The sequence below is a fragment of the Thermobia domestica genome, chromosome 8, assembly GCF_964235325.1.
Source record: "Thermobia domestica chromosome 8, izTheDome1.hap1.1, whole genome shotgun sequence".
Classification (NCBI taxonomy): Eukaryota; Metazoa; Arthropoda; class Insecta; order Zygentoma; family Lepismatidae; genus Thermobia; species Thermobia domestica.
Window position 1 is genome coordinate 50938776 of NC_137461.1, and position 17845 is coordinate 50956620.

Below are 17845 nucleotides of genomic sequence, written 5' to 3' on the forward strand. Positions count from 1 at the left end.
CAGAATAATAATGCGGGACATAATCATGATTGTGCGGTACAATGTACTTTATTGGAATCATATACAAGTACGAATCTAAACTGATTGCAGTTGATGTGGTAGGGGTTAAACCCATATCAGCTATTGATTCTTATGAATATTTATGTGTGAAAATAAATTTAATTCCTTCTTTTCGTTCACTTGAACATAGATTATTATATCTACCTTTGGCGAATCGTTGTGTTGTTATTGATTAAAAACAAAGATTATTTATGTTATATTGATTTATGTTGAAACTTTATTGTCAAAGATTATATTCAGTAGAAGGTTCATTCTATTAAGCTAATTATCCGACGACTGTACTCATGTGTCACCTTATATGATACTTGGATAAGATTCTTTCGTATCATGACGCCTTGTTGATATGATGTATTCTTTAAAATACCATCTTACGTAATTGTTATATAATGCGCCCTGGAAAGAGCAAACATTTTTTTCCATGACCGTTTTTAATGATGAATGAAATCGTTGATCATTGTAATTTGTGTTTTAAAATGTAATTATCTCTTACGCTTTTGATTTCGCATCCTTCGTTGATTGTATTAGTAAGCGACGACATTTTTAATGATAAAAGATAAATAATAATGGAATAAAAGTTTTATTATAAATGTATTTATATGAAGGAAACTTAATGAAGTTATATATGAAGGGCGATCAAAATGTAGAGAACACGATTATTATCATGTCATTATTATAAACGGACCAGTGGTTCTTAAATATAGAAGTCAAGCTCCCATGTAACTTTTATATTTAGTCCCTTTATCGGGCGACATTTTATATAACGAGATACTTTGTATCGGCTCATAATTACATATATCTCGGGCAGAAAGTGCTTTTACACAAGCACTATACCTGTTATAATGTTAATTAAAAATAATAAAAGAAGAATGTTTTAATATATATAAGAAATATACATTTTTGTGTAGTTGGTTGCTATGTCGTTGTTTATAGATACTCAGTTAACATGTTTGATTGCAAGTCGGTTTGTGTGAATATACATTAAAAGGGAATCAAAGAATAAATTATTTAATATTCATCATGGACTTGTAATTTCAGTAGAAAAGGTGAGCATACTAGTGAATATAACTTCAGAAGATATTTTAAGGTGAAAACGATTATTGCCACTAAAGATATAACTGAACCAGGGTTAACGACTACCTTTGGTGAGTCGTTGTAATTGGGCAGTTGGGGACCTCCTTCCATTACATTGAACAGTTGGAGCCTGGGCCTAGTGATGGGTAAATTCCCGGAAAGATATTTTTCGGGAATATTCCCTGGGAATATTCCCGGGAAGATTCCCAAAATGGGAATTTATCCGGGAATTTATTTTCAATCAGAAAGAAAATTGCATTCTATTACTATATTATAATTTCAAAGTTGAATTAATTTTTATATCACAGCATATTATTACTGTTGTCCACAGAGGATTCTTTAAAATCTATATTCTGAACTGTACCATGTTACTTTAATTCACTTTATTATATTTAGAAAGTACGCATAAATGTATATTTATTTACAATATGTTCTATCAATTAAATATGAGTGAAAAAATTATATAGTAACAGTTTAAATTTATATGTAAGTGGATTTACTCAACTTGACTCTATTACTGATATTATAAACACATTAAATTTATAAATGTTATAAACTAATTAGATTGGGTAAATGCTAGAAGATAGGCCTACATGTCTCACCAATTTATCATCATTTGCATATACATATTTATGGTCACAAAATTTGCAAGATACTTATCTTTATATTTTAGCACGTAAAATTTCCATACACGACATTTCATTCTACCTATTTCTCAAAATTCCATACGTTAATTCACATGTAAAAGAAGTCCGAGTACTTCTTCAGAAATTCGAGTCAGAGACAGGAGACAGACCGACGTCTATTAGGCCTACTAATGGTGGGTCAATGTTTATTAATAGTACTTCATCTCTATTTCTACATAATTCTAAATTACTTTACAAAATGGTTCCTTTTCATCATTTGTAATTAGTACTTTGCTAATTTTGGCTGTTCTTTAGCATTGGGACCAGCTTTTGCACCTACTTTTTTGCGATATTCTATTCCAATGCGTTTGTTTTATGGTTTCATACGTTAAATTACGTTACCAACATTAAATTCAGACAGCGTTGTAGAGCGAGCGTTAGCGAATGAAGTTGGGCTAGAGCCCAGCATGGCACGTTGTTTTCTATATTCGTTACCAACAATTCACTTTCTTTTCTCACATAAATCACTTCCACTTACCTTTCCGTTTTGTATAAATCTCCTACTGCCCCCCCCAAAAAAAGTGTTCGATACTTTCTTGACTACTTGAACATCACTATCAACTCATTTCTTCTGTAAATCATCCTACTTTTTGCTAGTTTTGGCCCCCCAATTCCAAACAATTACCTTACTTTTTAGTGCAAATGAAAATGGAACAAAAATTTATATTATTAGTCATATAAAGTACAGTCAAAGTATTTTAAATTTTTTAACCTCCATATTCTTTAAGACCTAGAATTAAATCATAATATATTAAAATAAAGTAATTAGTCATATTGTTCTTATAATTTGGAAGATAAAATAAAGAAATGGAAATAAATTCCTTCCCGGGAATTTATAGGCCAGGGAAAAAACCCGGGAATATTCCCATTTTTAAATTCCTTCCCACCGGGAATATTCCCACTGCCCATCACTACCTGGGCCCTTTATCATTGTTGGGCAGTTGGAGCCCTGGGCCCTTTTTATTATGGTGTAAGTCTTTCTTTACATTTGGCAGTTGGAGCCCCTTCATCATTGAAGATTTTGGCCTAATTTGTAGCTGATCCCATATTTAACCACAGGCTGATTGATCCTTTATTGGTGTTAACACATCTTGTTTTTCTATATTTGATAACTCAAAGATGGAAAAACAACGCAGTTTAAAAATATATTTATTTTTGCATAGTCCAAATAACAAGTTCATTTAGAACAGAAAACATGCCTCTTTTTTTGGAATTATCTGCTGGAGCTTATGCTACAGTGTTAACGTAGATTTTCCCCTAGCTTAAGTACCATAATTCTATCCAGTTCTACAACAAAAGTGTTCTATCACAATCATCTCCAGTAGGCGATAATGACTATAAAGTACGAGATTGAAAATAATGATGTAGGTAACACAGTACACCCAAAATTATAACGAAATTCAAAGGTCCTCAGTTTGTTTATTTATATAATTAAGGCTACTGATACATCAAAATCCATTTTACACACTGCATGATGATATTACCTTTTATTATAGTACGAAACAAGTTAATTATTCACACTCTTTAAAAATCGTACATATAGATTTCACGAGATGGATCCTGAGTTCTGCATTATTTATTTTTACGTTGCTATGACAACTAAACTCACATCGTCGAATCACTATTATAACAAAATATAATCGCATAACAGCAGAAAAGAAATCACATCTATATCTCTTTTCATATTCTTCTTCTTTCTTTCTTGAACAGCTTGTGCATAATGTAAAAGTACAATTTGCCGACAAATACAAATAAAGATTCAACATCTTTTGACGGGATTCACGGCAAGAGTGATAATGATGCTGGAAACATTTTGTGTAAAAATTGTTTGTTATGTGCAGGGAATTTTTTTTTACCAATTTCTATGTCACTCTAGTTGTTTTAATAATTTATACATTGTATACAAATATGCGTTGTGTTTATCATGCACACAAGTGACGTATGCTTCTCAAATGTAAGTTGCTGAACTAAACCTCCGAGCTAGTTTGTCTGAAGACACTTTTGGACACACATTTAGTAATGGGTATGAAAAGAGACATGCTAAATTTAGTGTCCGTGGACGGAGTTATCAGAAACTTGGTAATTCATCATCTGAACTGGAAAAAAAAGTTACTATTTTAAAATTATCACTAGTTAACAAAGGTTTTGTTACATAAAAGGAAATACCTGTTCTTAAAGGAACTTTTTGCGCTAAATTCGAATATGCACTCGGTTTTTCTCCATCACGTACGATTTTCCCGTAACAGAGGGATTTTCGGGAAAATCCCTCAAAAATTTCCCTTTTCGTTTATTTTACACCCCAAGATCTTGTCCCCTTGCATATACTAACATAGAAATTATACCTAAGTATACTTTGATTCATATTTAACAAACCCTCCAAGTTTCGTAATAATCGCTTTATTCTTTCTAGAGAAATAAATATGTTTGTATGTATACTGTGTGTACTGTTTATTGCACCTTATAGTAATGCTTTCAGATCTCTTAAGTTGAGGTAAAACGTTTCGCTTTATTACCACAAACACATATATAAAATATAATACAATATAATTTACAAGTGTGACAATTTACAATAAACAATAATACAAATGTACCAAAAGGTCATGAAAAGACAATCAAAACTATCACAATATATGAAACTTCCATTGGGTTACAAAAACGTACACTACTTCCTTCTTCTGTAAGAAATGTTGCATTCTCTAACAAGACCCCAACAATAGTCCCCCATCATTGAAGGATCCCATCGTCCCTGGTACCTTTTCTCCATTGCCATTATATCTTGGTGGAATCTTTCCCCCTGTTCGTCGCTGAGAGCACCTAGGTTAACAGGAAAGAAGTTGAGGTGGGAGTGCAAAAAGTGGATTTTTAAAGACATCCTACAACCCAACTCTTTGTATTTCTGTATCATGTCCTGTACGATTTCTGTGTAACTCTCAGCTTTGTTATTGCCCAGAAAGTTGCGCACAACACACTTAAATGCTGTCCAGGCAGCTAGCTCAGCACTGTTTAACTTGCTGTCAAAGCTATCATCAAGCATTAATTTCCTAATTTGGGGACCAATAAACACTCCCGCTGAAATCTTAGCATCACTCAGGTTAGGGAACTTATCTCGCAAATACTTGAAACCTTCACCAGATGGGTCCATGGCTTTGGCAAAGTTTTTCATAAGTCCTAACTTGATATGAAGTGGCGGTAGTAATATCTTATTAGGATCTACCAAAGGAGCGTTTTTGACGTTGCATTCTCCAGGTACGTAATTCACTCTAGGTTCCCATTTCTTCACTTCATAATGTTTGTCATCAGCTCGGCTATCCCATAAACATAAAAAACATTGGTACTTCGTGTAACCGCACTGCAGTCCTAATAAAATACCAACTACCTTGAGATCACAACATATTTCATGAACAAAACGAAAAAACTTGGAGAATTGTATATATATGTATTAAGATATACATATACTGTACGTTTTAAAAAAATATACGTTGGAAGTACATTCTATTTTTATACACGTTTCTAATTTACAGAGAGCAATACAAGTGTGTTGTTGACTATTGTAAATATTCATTTTTATGTCTGTGTTTGTAGTAATAAAGCAAATCGTTTTTACCCCAACTCAGGAGATCTGAAAGCATTACTATCAGGTGCAATAAACAGTGCACACAGTATACATACAAATATATTTATTTCTCTAGAAAGAACAAAGCTATTTTTACGAAACTTTTAGGGTTTATTAAATATAAATCAAGGTATACTTAGGTATAATTTCTATGTTACTATATGTAAGGGGACAGGAGCTAGGGGAATAAAATATCTGAAAAAGTGAAATTTTGAGGGAATTTCCCGAAAATCCCTCTGTTACGGGAAAACTGTACGTGATGGAGAGAAACCGAGTGCATATTCGAATTCAGCGCGAAAAGTTCCTTTAAGATCAGGTGATTTTTCTCATGTAACAAACAAAAAGTTTAAATTTGTTAACTAGTGTTATTAGTTGTTTAGTGGTTCAATTTTCAGTAAGCCGTCCTATTCATTCCACAGTAAAAAGTTATTGGCTATTATTTATTTAGTCTTTCAGCTACTATGTGGCAATACAATAATAATTATAAAGTATCCTATCTAGAGTTTATGTTTCTGGAAATCCTGTGCATTGCTGTTTCGTTAGAACTTGCTGTGACATCATATTTCCAATTGTCAATTGTAAATCATAGCTTGCAAAAACTACCAAGTAACAACAAATTTACAACTGCATAACGCAATAGCTCATCGCAGATTTTACATTGTACGCTGTTTTAGAAATTGGTGTTATGTTCAGAAGACCCTCCTTGGTAACCGCGACCTAGAAGATAATATACTCAGTCCGCCCCTGTTATATATAATGTTTCCTTAATTAATTTATAGCATTAATTATTAACATAATATTACTAGTATAGAAAGAGTAGAAAAAGTAGTTATATTCTCACTCTCTCATTCTCATTCAAAACCGGGCCATTTTGGCAGATGTCATTCATTGATATATTTGCTCAATTTCCCAATCGGATCGATTTCCCAATACTTGTACTATTGTTTGATTCTCCATTAAGTTATTGCAATTTTCATTTGGTAATCACGAACTACATTATTATTATTATTATTGATACTTTTACGTTAATTTTACTTTTCATCACAACAAGGTTTGCTGATTACGTTGCACTGATAGTGGAGAACTATCGTGCAGGAAGCACTTTGAAATTTGAACGACCAATTTAAAAAAAATCAAAATAAATATAAATAGGAAGAAAACCAAAGTGATAAGCTGCTGAAGATCAGGTCAGGACGGGGGGAAAAGTGTGCCTAGAGGGAAAGAAAATCGAAGACTTTACCCTACTTAGGAAGTTTAATATTCTCGGACGGAAGAAGTGAAAAAGACGAAAAAGTTCTAGAATAGGGCAGGCTAAACAAGCATTCAATAGGAAAAGAGACTGCTATCATCAAAACATGTGTCGTTGGACGTTCGAAAACGATTTATTAAGACCCTGGTAGGCCTATGGAGCGTGGCGATTTATGGATCAAAGACTTGGAGATTGAGAAAAGCTTAAATATCCTAGCTGGAAGCATTTGAAATGTGGTATTGGCGCAGAACGCTTCGCATATCATTGACCGAAATGAAAAGGAATGAAGACGTAGTAAAGCAAGCTAATGAGGGACGGCAGATCGTGAAGATGATAGGAAAAAGAAGATGAGCATGATTGGCCATCTTATTTGCCAATCTGATTGAATCACCGTGCTTATAGAGGGAAAGACAGAACGAAAACCAGGAAGAGGAAGACCAAGGATACAATATCTAGATGCAGTTACGAAGAAGACACATTATCAAAGTATGAAATAGCTCTCCGAAGGAATAGAAAAGTTTTAGAATTTCCATGTTACCCACGAACTCTGCCGTGTCGTGACAAAACGCTGTAACTTTGGCGAAGAAGTTTTGCGAAAATGAGCCTTTAAGTTTTCATCCGAAAATGTGATCTGTATCGTGTAGAAATAGTGTATCTTGACTTTGGAAACACGTGGTTACATGTAATGTTACGTAAATGCATGTTGTGTGATTAAATTTGGTGAAAATTGATTGGTTGACCATTATTGCCTAGTTACACTGGTTCTACACGATACAGATCACATTTTCGGATGAAAACTTTAAGGCTCATTTTCGCAAAACTTCTTCGCCAAAGTTACAGCGTTTTGTCACGACACGGCAGAACTTATGGTTGACGTGAGAAAGAAGACGTTCATTGAACGACTTTTACAGACGTGTTCAAATGATTAGACTCAACCTTCAGTTTCTGAATATTTTACGATTCTTACAATATTACGTGAGAAAATACTTCGAACTCCACATTACTACTTTGTAACTCTGTCCTAATTTGTAGTGGATGTGGCATATGATTTGCAATATCAATAAAACAAATGCATACTTGACATTCAAATATAATTAGTATACAGTGTGTATATCCAAATTGGAAACAAAAAATGAAATTGAATACTAACAAGAAAATTATCTATCACACAAAGATTAATATTTTTTATGAAATCCCTTATTCTGTATTAAGTCTTTTATCCTCTGTGGTATCCTATGTAAGAGTTTAGCACATTTTGCCTTTAATTTAGCACCATGATACTACAAATTGTTGATCTAGACGAATTTATGTTTGGTTGTAATGTGCTTCTTCTTTAGCTTTTCCTTCATGAAGCTCCAAAGATTTTCAATCGGTTCATATCAGGACTAGTGCCTGGCCACGGAAGGACACTAATTTCGTTGTACTCGAATAATTTTGTCACAGCTTTGGACCGGAGGCATGGAGCTCCATCATGCATAAAGAAGAATTGTACGTCATCAAACCACAGTGCAATCTGGGAAAGCAGTTCTTCTGGGATAACTTGTAGGTATTGGTCGCGCTTCATTGTCCTCTCTACTATATACAGTCTTCCAGGCCCGAAGACAGAGACCACACCCAGACTATGATTGAAGTAGGATGCTTCACGGTTTGTTGGAGACATTCCAACTTGCATTCCATCCCAGGTCGACGTCGTACGTATTGTGCACATTCAGCAAACACGAAGACGCGTGATTCGTCACTGAAATACACTATTCTCCAATCGTCGGCAGTCCAATTTTCTAAGCCTCGTGCTCATTGAAGGCGTCTCTTTTGCCATGATTGGAGTAGACTCTAATTTTGGTTTTCTTTCTTGACCGCGTGCTTTTATTCCCCCGGCACAAAGATTCTGCCCCATACTCAAGGGTGCCCATCAGGGTCCAGGTGGGGCGCTCGCCCCCACTAGAGGAAATTTTACTTCATATTGAAAATCCAAGAGAACTTTTACATTAGTTACAGCAAAATTTGAAACTATTTTTGAAATGTCGCTTATACTTGCTCCCCCCTCCCCATTGGAAACCACAACATGGGCGCCCTTGCCCATACACAGCCATTTTTATGCTTAAGTTTATTAGAAGTTGGACTTCTGTTTCCCAGAGCCAATCATTTTAGTTTTCTGATACCTCTTAGCGATAGCTTTGGTTTTCGCTCACACTTCCCAACCCTATTTGGCTCTTGTTCATTCCAACAGAGATTCTATTCACAGATTTTTTTTCTATCTCAACTCTACTAGCAATGTTTCGCCGTGTATATCTTTCTTCCACCAGAAGTATTTTGTTAACTTCCACATTACGCGGCGAAAGGTCCTCTGCGTTTTCCATTATGCCGCGATTATGGGACTTCACAGAATAGAAGATTGATGCAGGAAAGACGTCACGATCATTTTAAACTGGCCCATTCGAACTGTTGAACGCTTTGAAAGTCGTAACTTCTTACGACAGCAACCACAAGACTTCAGACTGTAACTTGTTGATAGGAACTACAATAGTTATCTACAACTGAAACACCACTTTCAGAATTCCCGCCGCACTAATGTCATCTGCTGTTCAATGGTATCACCACTTCAACTATACAGTGGGCAAATGAAGGATCCTAAATTGGTGGTTTAACCATTAAATTAAATTTTCTAGAACTCTGAAATTAGGACTCCTACATCACCTTTGCATTTTTCGAGCATGAGTCTAATAATTTGAGCACGTCTGTGATACATTTGATTTCGTTATATATTAATAATTAGTTCGCTATTCAGTAGTTGAGTATTGTTTTATATAATTTTAAGAAAAACTGTTAGTGTAAAAAGTGTCTTGATATCAAATGATAACGTTAATAATAATATTCATATTTTTATTCCATAAAAAACTTGGTATTTGTATTTGGGCAATGAAATAATTCAGTGTTTCTAGTTACAACATGTTATATATTAGATAGGAGTTCCGTAAAAGGAAACGAGTTATCGATTAACAACTGAAAATGTCATTGTAAGAGCATGATTTTCATTTATTATCCAGTCTCGAATAATTTTATCAACAGCAAACGAACGTTACTAGAAAGTGTTATATGACATTGCCCGGTCCTTTACATTCAACAATAGCTTTTTTTGCTAAGAAGCATGTAACCATCTTTTTAATATTTTTAAAGAAATGTTTTTAATATTTTTAACCACAATATTTTTAAAGAAATGAAATCTTTAAGTTTTACGTCCTATGCTTATGCCGGTTAGACTAAAGGAGACGGTGATAATGAGAAATGAATGAAAATAGTGGACTGAAGAAAGTGGGAGGAAACGGGAGAACCCCAAGAAAACCCACGAACAAGGTGTTTATTCACCACAAAGTCCACACGACCCTGATCGAATCAGAACCCCATGCACCGAAGGTGAATGCTCTACCACTCAGCCACCGCGCCCCCTTATATTTTTAAAGAATTTACTACATGTAAATCAGGCATCTTGGTAGTCTTCAGTAAAAATAATAAGCTATTGGAATGTTTCTAAAGAAAGAAGCTATTAAATTCTATAGATGTTTATCGTTAGATTATAAAATTAACGCCAAAGTTAGGATAATCCTTCGATAAAAATCCGCCTATACGAAACGTTATGTGAACTGATTCTCGTTATGAGATGAACATTAGTAATTGATTCAAAGCAATATTTAAGTAATTTTTCCGTTCTCCTTTACGAATATTTTAGATTTATTATATTGAATGAGTATATTGCCAATGAACATTGTGATTATACGGTATTTGTATTTGATACAATTAATAAAATGCAAATAAGGAGGTTAAGTTTTGGCGTTTAAAAAAATTGAAAAATAATTTGAATGTGCAATGTGTTTCGATGTAATTAGTCATGTGATGAATATGTATATATAGGTATATTTCTGCAAATTCATGAATATCAAAGTCCACAAGTGTACTAATGTACTGTATTTAGAATTTTTAGGTTACTGTTGCTACCCAATTTTAAAATAATCCAGAAACATCCAATTGCTTCTCTATAACCCTGTCGTTTTTCTATTTTGAATAATTTCTTTTGTGGTAACATCTGTCCGTGATAAATAAATTTGAGTTCAAGTTACATTCATTGGCTACGGGGTCATTCCATGTCAAATCACCTAATTTCAAAACAAGACCGTCTTTCAATGTCTCAGATTCTTTTCAAAAATTTTTCATACATAAGTACCAACGAAATTATTTTAAATTATTTTTTTCCTATATTTTGGATGAGAAATGGGTCGGGGAGAAATTTTTGAAAAATATGAATTTTGGTTCAATTTCACTTTTCGGCACTCAGCAATTTCGATCTAAATTACCATAACTTCTTCATTTTTGAAGTTATTGGGCTCATCCAGGTGTCAAATGAAAGCTTAATTTTTGCTCTTTCAGTTGATCTTTAGTAACCTTGCAAACGGCTAAACTATCAAACATTAATGGGCATACAAACATTTTTTTTTAACCAATTGCGTCATTGCTCAAAAGTCACAACTATGAAACTTTTGGAACTTTTTTGTACATTCATCTTAACACGTACATGGTATAGTTAAAAATAAAAAGGTTTGTTTTTGTATTTTAGTAATTATTATTGTTTATGTACGGAAATATACAGTTTTAAGTTTCGTTACAAATTCTGTCATTGCTCGTAAGTTACAACTATGAAACTTTTCAAACTTTTAAAATAGAATTATCTTAGCACATAAATGATATGGTTAAAAAATAAAAAGGGTGCTTTTGGTATTTTTGCAACTATTATTATTATTATTTGTGTTTTAGATGTACAAAAATATAGTTTTACTCTTGTTATCAGATTATGCCTTTCCTCTGAAGTAGTGATGGCTAATTCCGGAATATTTACTTTCCGGATTCCGGAAAGTAACATCAAAAAAATTTCGGAATTCGGAAAAATTCCCGAAAGTGAAATTTGCAATTCCGGAAAATTTTGGCCATCTTTACTCTGCAGTGACAACTGTCCCACTTTAAAACTTTTTTCAAATAATCATCTTAGTAAATATTGGGTAAGCTTAAAAATAGAACTGGTGTAATGTGTAGTTTTGGTATTACCATAATAATATATTTTTGTACTTTAACTATGACTTTCAACTTTTTTCCAATTGTACCATCGTTTACAACTATCAAACTTTTGTAACTTTTTATAGCATTAATTTGCATTTACTATGTATGATTAAATAACAAAAAGGGATAGATTTTTTGTAATAATCTTGCGGTTTTGTGAATGGAAAATATAGGCCTAGCAATGTAAGAGATTGACTGATTATTACAAACCCTATCAAAAGAAATAAGATATAATAGACTAATGTACATAGATGAAAACAATAAATATGCATACCAGTAATACTTCTTAGAATTACATAGATTTACATACAAAATGTTCTGTCCTATATTTCCCAGCTCATTCTTTTCATTGATGATATGATGTTTTCTTTTAATTTTTCTTTCAGTTACATACGTCCGGGCTGATTGGCTTGTAAGAGATGGAACAGAAACTTCCCAGATTATATTTTCAAAAGATATCCAACAAAAGTCTTCATTTTCCGGCCAATAGAATATAGAAGACCCAGAGCGATTCATGAATTGCACTCTGACGTACAAAAATAATAATTACAAAAATACCAAAAGCACCTTTTTTATTTTTTAACCATATCGTGTATGTGCTAAGATGATCCTATAAAAAAGGTTTCAAGAGTTTCACAGTTGTATTTTACGAGCAATGACCCAATTTGTAACAAAACTTAAAACTGTAAAACTGTACATAAAAAATAATAATTACAAGAATACAAAAAAACACCCTATTTATTTTTAACTATACCATGTACGTGTTAAGATGAATTTACAAAAAAGGTTCAAAAGTTTCATAATTGTAACTTTTGAGCAATGGCATAATTTGTAAAAAACACTAATAATTGTTTGTATGCCCATTAATGTTTGACAGTTTAGCCATTCCCAATGTTACTTAAGATCAGCTGAAAGAGCAAAGATTAAGCTTTCATTTGACACCTGAACGAGCCCAATAACTTCAAAAATGAAGAAGTTATGGTAACTTAGATCCATAACGCTGAGTGCCAAAAAGTGAAATTGAAGCAAAATTCACATTTTTCAAATATTTCTCCCTGCCCATTTCCCATCCAAAAAATCGGAAAAATTAATTTAGCACAATTTCATTGGTATTTATATATGATAAAATTTTTAAGAGAATCTGAGACATTGAAGCACAGTGCTCTAGGTGATTTGACATGGAATGACCCTACGGTATATTTGTAGTAAGATAAATTCAAACCTCATTTAGGTATCAGAAATGAGTCACTAATTTATATTGTAAATATTCAGATCAATTCGTCGATTGATAACCAGAGGAACGTAACTCCATTTTCGTGGGTTCACAGGCGAGAGGACAAGAATATTATTTTGTTAGAAACATGTGCTTTTAATAAGGTGGTATTGGAGTTACATTACAGCAGATGATAGAGAAGGAGAACAGATGGCGTTACATTCCATTTACACCAAGTGGGGCTTTTAATATTGTGTTCAAACGTGAAGAAAAGGAAAACCACATTTTTGGAGTTACGTTTCTCTGGTTCTCATGCGAATTGTACTTTTTGGTCGTTTGAGGTAATTAATTCATTTTTAAAACAATCTTTATCAGAAAGATGAAACTGTTTACGAAACCAGAGAATTGTATCACATAACAGGTTAACAAATAACAGATTAAATTCTTTTCAACATTCACAAGTGAAATCCTTTAGATTCCATGAACATAATTCCGCTAGCGGACATAACTGTGGGACGTAACACTCAAAGATTTAATTTCATTTCTAAATAATAACCTACTGCATTCTACAGTGCTCCATTCCCCAATAATAGCGTAAAGATTGATTATATGCTGACAGATTGATTTGCCATAACATTGATTATTCATGCAAAGAAAGAATCTGAGACATTGAAGCACAGTGCTCTAGGTGATTTGACATGGAATGACCCTACGGTATATTTGTAGTAAGATAAATTCAAACCTCATTTAGGTATCAGAAATGAGTCACTAATTTATATTGTAAATATTCACATCAATTCGTCGATTGATAACCAGAGGAACGTAACTCCATTTTCGTGCGTTCACAGGCGAGAGGACAAGAATATTATTTTGTTAGAAACATGTGCTTTTAATAAGGTGGTATTGGAGTTACATTACAGCAGATGATAGACAAGGAGAACAGATGGCGTTACATTCCATTTACACCAAGTGGGGCTTTTAATATTGTGTTCAAACGTGAAGAAAAGGAAAACCACATTTTTGGAGTTACGTTTCTCTGGTTCTCATGCGAATTGTACTTTTTGGTCGTTTGAGGTAATTAATTCATTTTTAAAACAATCTTTATCAGAAAGATGAAACTGTTTACGAAACCAGAGAATTGTATCACATAACAGGTTAACAAATAACAGATTAAATTTCTTTTCAACATTCACAAGTGAAATCCTTTAGATTCCATGAACATAATTCCGCTAGCGGACATAACTGTGGGACGTAACACTCAAAGATTTAATTTCATTTCTAAATAATAACCTACTGCATTCTACAGTGCTCCATTCCCCAATAATAGCGTAAAGATTGATTATATGCTGACAGATTGATTTGCCATAACATTGATTATTCATGCAAAGAAATGTACCAACATCTGCCAGGTAGTCGCTACAAGAAAGAGTGACATATATTTCGTTCAAATAGTGTTCTCTATGAAACTATACAAGAAATAAGGATTTCTCGTCTCGTCTACTAAATTTAAAAGGTCTTGTCTTGTCTCGATCCTCGAAGGCTTCTTTCGCTCTTGTATCGAAACTTCAGTGTTTCAGATCCAAGACTTGGGTGAATTATTGTTGCCCACAGGAGTAGTAGAAAATGGATCGATCTGGAACAACCTAGGCCAACATAGAACAACATAGGACAACTCACAAGCTCCTGGGAAATTGACCACCGTACACCGTGAGCCCACGGTCTTTTACGACCTCTATTTTAGGGGTGAATTTGTTCCCTTTTATGAGCACTTTTTAGGGGGTGTATTCGTTCTCTTTTATGAGCACTTTTTAGGGGGTGAACTCGTTCCCTTTTATGGGCATATTTTTCCAACCCCTATTTGAACATAGCAGAAATTACACTGAGACTATGAACATACAGCAGAACAGATAATACATAAGAATACGTAACATAACAAGGGTGTACTCGTTTCCAACCCCTATTATGAGCACTTTTTAGGGGGTGTATTCGTTCTCTTTTATGAGCACTTTTTAGGGGGTTAACTCGTTCCCTTTTATGAGCATATTTTCCAACCCCTATTTGAACATAGCAGAAATTACACTGAGACTACGAACACACAGCAGACCAGAGAATACATAAAATTCATTCCCTTTTATGAGTACATTTTAAGGGGTGTACTCGTTCTCTTTTATAATTACTTTTGCAACCCCTATTTTATCATAGCAGAAATTACATAGCATTTTTTTCAACCCCTATTTTAAGACAAATAATACCTATGTAACATAGCGATTCCACACGCTCTTTGAACCGTTTTGGATGAAACTCGGCATATGGTGGTTTTCGACCATGCTGAGTACGAATATCATACTTATTTTTACCTGGGTCCTATAGTTTATGTGGCATACGCCCTTTGTATGACAATTTTAACCAATTTGGGTGAAACTCGGTATATGGGGGTTTTCGGACATGCTGATTACAAATATCATACCTATTTTTATCTGGGTCTTATAGTTTATGTGTGATACGCCCTTTCTATGACAATTTTAACCTATTTGGATGAAACTCGGTATATGGGGGTTTTCGGACATGCTGATTACGAATATCATACCTATTTTTACCTGGGTCTTATAGTTTATGTGGGATACGCCCTTTGTATAACACTTAAAACCCAATCACTCGAAAATGGATCCACATATTGAGGTGCCGTTTCCACATTTATCAATAGGTCATCAGGTACCACAATTTCCAAAATTAGTGGTCATCGAGGTCAAAGGTCAAAATAGTCAAAACCCAATAACTCGAAAACGAAGCAACGTATTGAGGTGCTGTTTTCACATTTAGTAATTGGTCATCAGGTACCATAAGTTCCAAAAATAATGACCATCAAGGTCAAAGGTCAAGGTACTTAAAACCAAATAACTCTTAAATGGATCCACATATTGAGGTGCTGTTTGCACATTTAGTAATCGGCCGCGAACTACTACAAGTTTCAAAAATAATGACCATCGAGGTCAAAGGTTAAATATTTGAAACCTAATAACTTGAAAACGGGGCCAAATATTGAGGTGCTGTTTCCACATTTAGCAAGAGGTCATCAACTAGTACAAGTTCCAAAATAATGATCATCAAATTCAAAGGTCAAAATACTTAAAACCTAATAACTCGAAAACGGAGCCAAATATTGAGGTGCTGTTTCCAAATCTAGTAATTGGTCATCAACCATTACAAGTTCCAAAAATAATGACCATCGAGGTCAAAGGTCAATCTCGTAAATGAAACCACATATTGAGATAACGTTTCCTCATTTAGTAAATTTGTGTGATCTATTCAATTTTGTACAAAGCAGAAAAAAAGTGAAGAAGGAATAAATTTGAGAACACAATTTTAACTAGCGCAGATTGTGTACCTTCTTGGGCTATTCAAAAGAAAGCAAAGATATGCCATATTAACTAGCTGAGAATTATTTAAGCAAAATAAAGAAAGCGAACATGGACCATTTTACTCAAATTTGGATGGAGTATTTATATTTGTATGAACCAGAAAAAAAATGAAGAAGGTTCAATATTTCTGTACAATTTTGTACTACCTAAATAATCACAAGAAAATCAAAGAAGGGTCATTTTAACTAGATCAGCATTTTATACGTTTTGTGCTATTCAAATAATAGAGGGAAAAAATTTCAGTGGTTTATTTTATTTTTGTACCAATCAGAAGAAAAGCAAAGATATGCCATTCTCAGACTTTTATACCATTTTGTACTACTCCAATAAACGAAGGAATACCAATCAGAAAAAAAAGAAGTGAAGATCAGGTGGATTATTTTCTTTTGTACCAACTGGAAAAGAGTAGAAGAGCTACTTTAACTAGCCCATTATGTACTGTTTAAACAAACGAAAATTGACCATTATGTAACTTTTGAAATACTGAAATGTTCTACTTTTGTATCAATCAGAAAAAACCGAAGAAGGATCATTTTAACAAGTTCATAGTTTCTGTGACGAAATAATAATTTTGATGTTCTACTTTTTATACCAACGAGAAAAAAATGAACTAGCTGAATATACGAAATAATAAATTTAAGTGACCTATTCAATTTTGTACTACTCAAATAAACAATGGAGTATTTAGTTTTGCACCATTTTGGAGTATTCAAATAAACAAAGGAATTATAACTTGTGTCAACTCTAAAATTAATTAAACGAAGTAATGCATTTGAAAAACCGAAGTTTAGCATTTTATACCATTTTGTATTATTTCAACAAACAAAGGAATAAGCAAAAACAAAGGATCATTTTATATCATTTTAAACTAGTCTAATAAACGAAGGTATAAATATGAGTGAGCTATTTAATTTTGTAGCTGAGTATTTTAACGAAAGAACAAAATTGTACTAACCAGAAGAAACCGAAGAAGGCCCATTTTAACTAACTGAGAATTTCTGAACCTTTTTGTAAATTTGAGTGGCCTGTTTTTTGTACTAACCAGAAAAATCGAAGGAGGTCTAATTTAGCTAACTCAGAATTTTATACCATTTTGTACTACTCAAATAAACGAAAGAAAAAACGAAAAAGACCAATTTAACTAGCAGCTCAGAATTTATATACGTTTTTTTAGGTGTCCTACTTTTTGTACCAGCGTGAAATGCCTTTTTAACCAGCTCAGTAGTATTCAAATAAAGAAAAAAACCAAAGGAGGATCATTTTAACTAGCTCAGAATTTCTGCACTTTTGTGCCATTCAAACAAATGATAAATCTAAATTTGAATGGAGTATTATTTTTTGTGCCAAGCAGAAAAAGGAAAGAATTTGTACTGACCAGAAAAGGCGAAGAAGGATCATTTTATACCTTTATGTGCTATTTAAATAAACGAA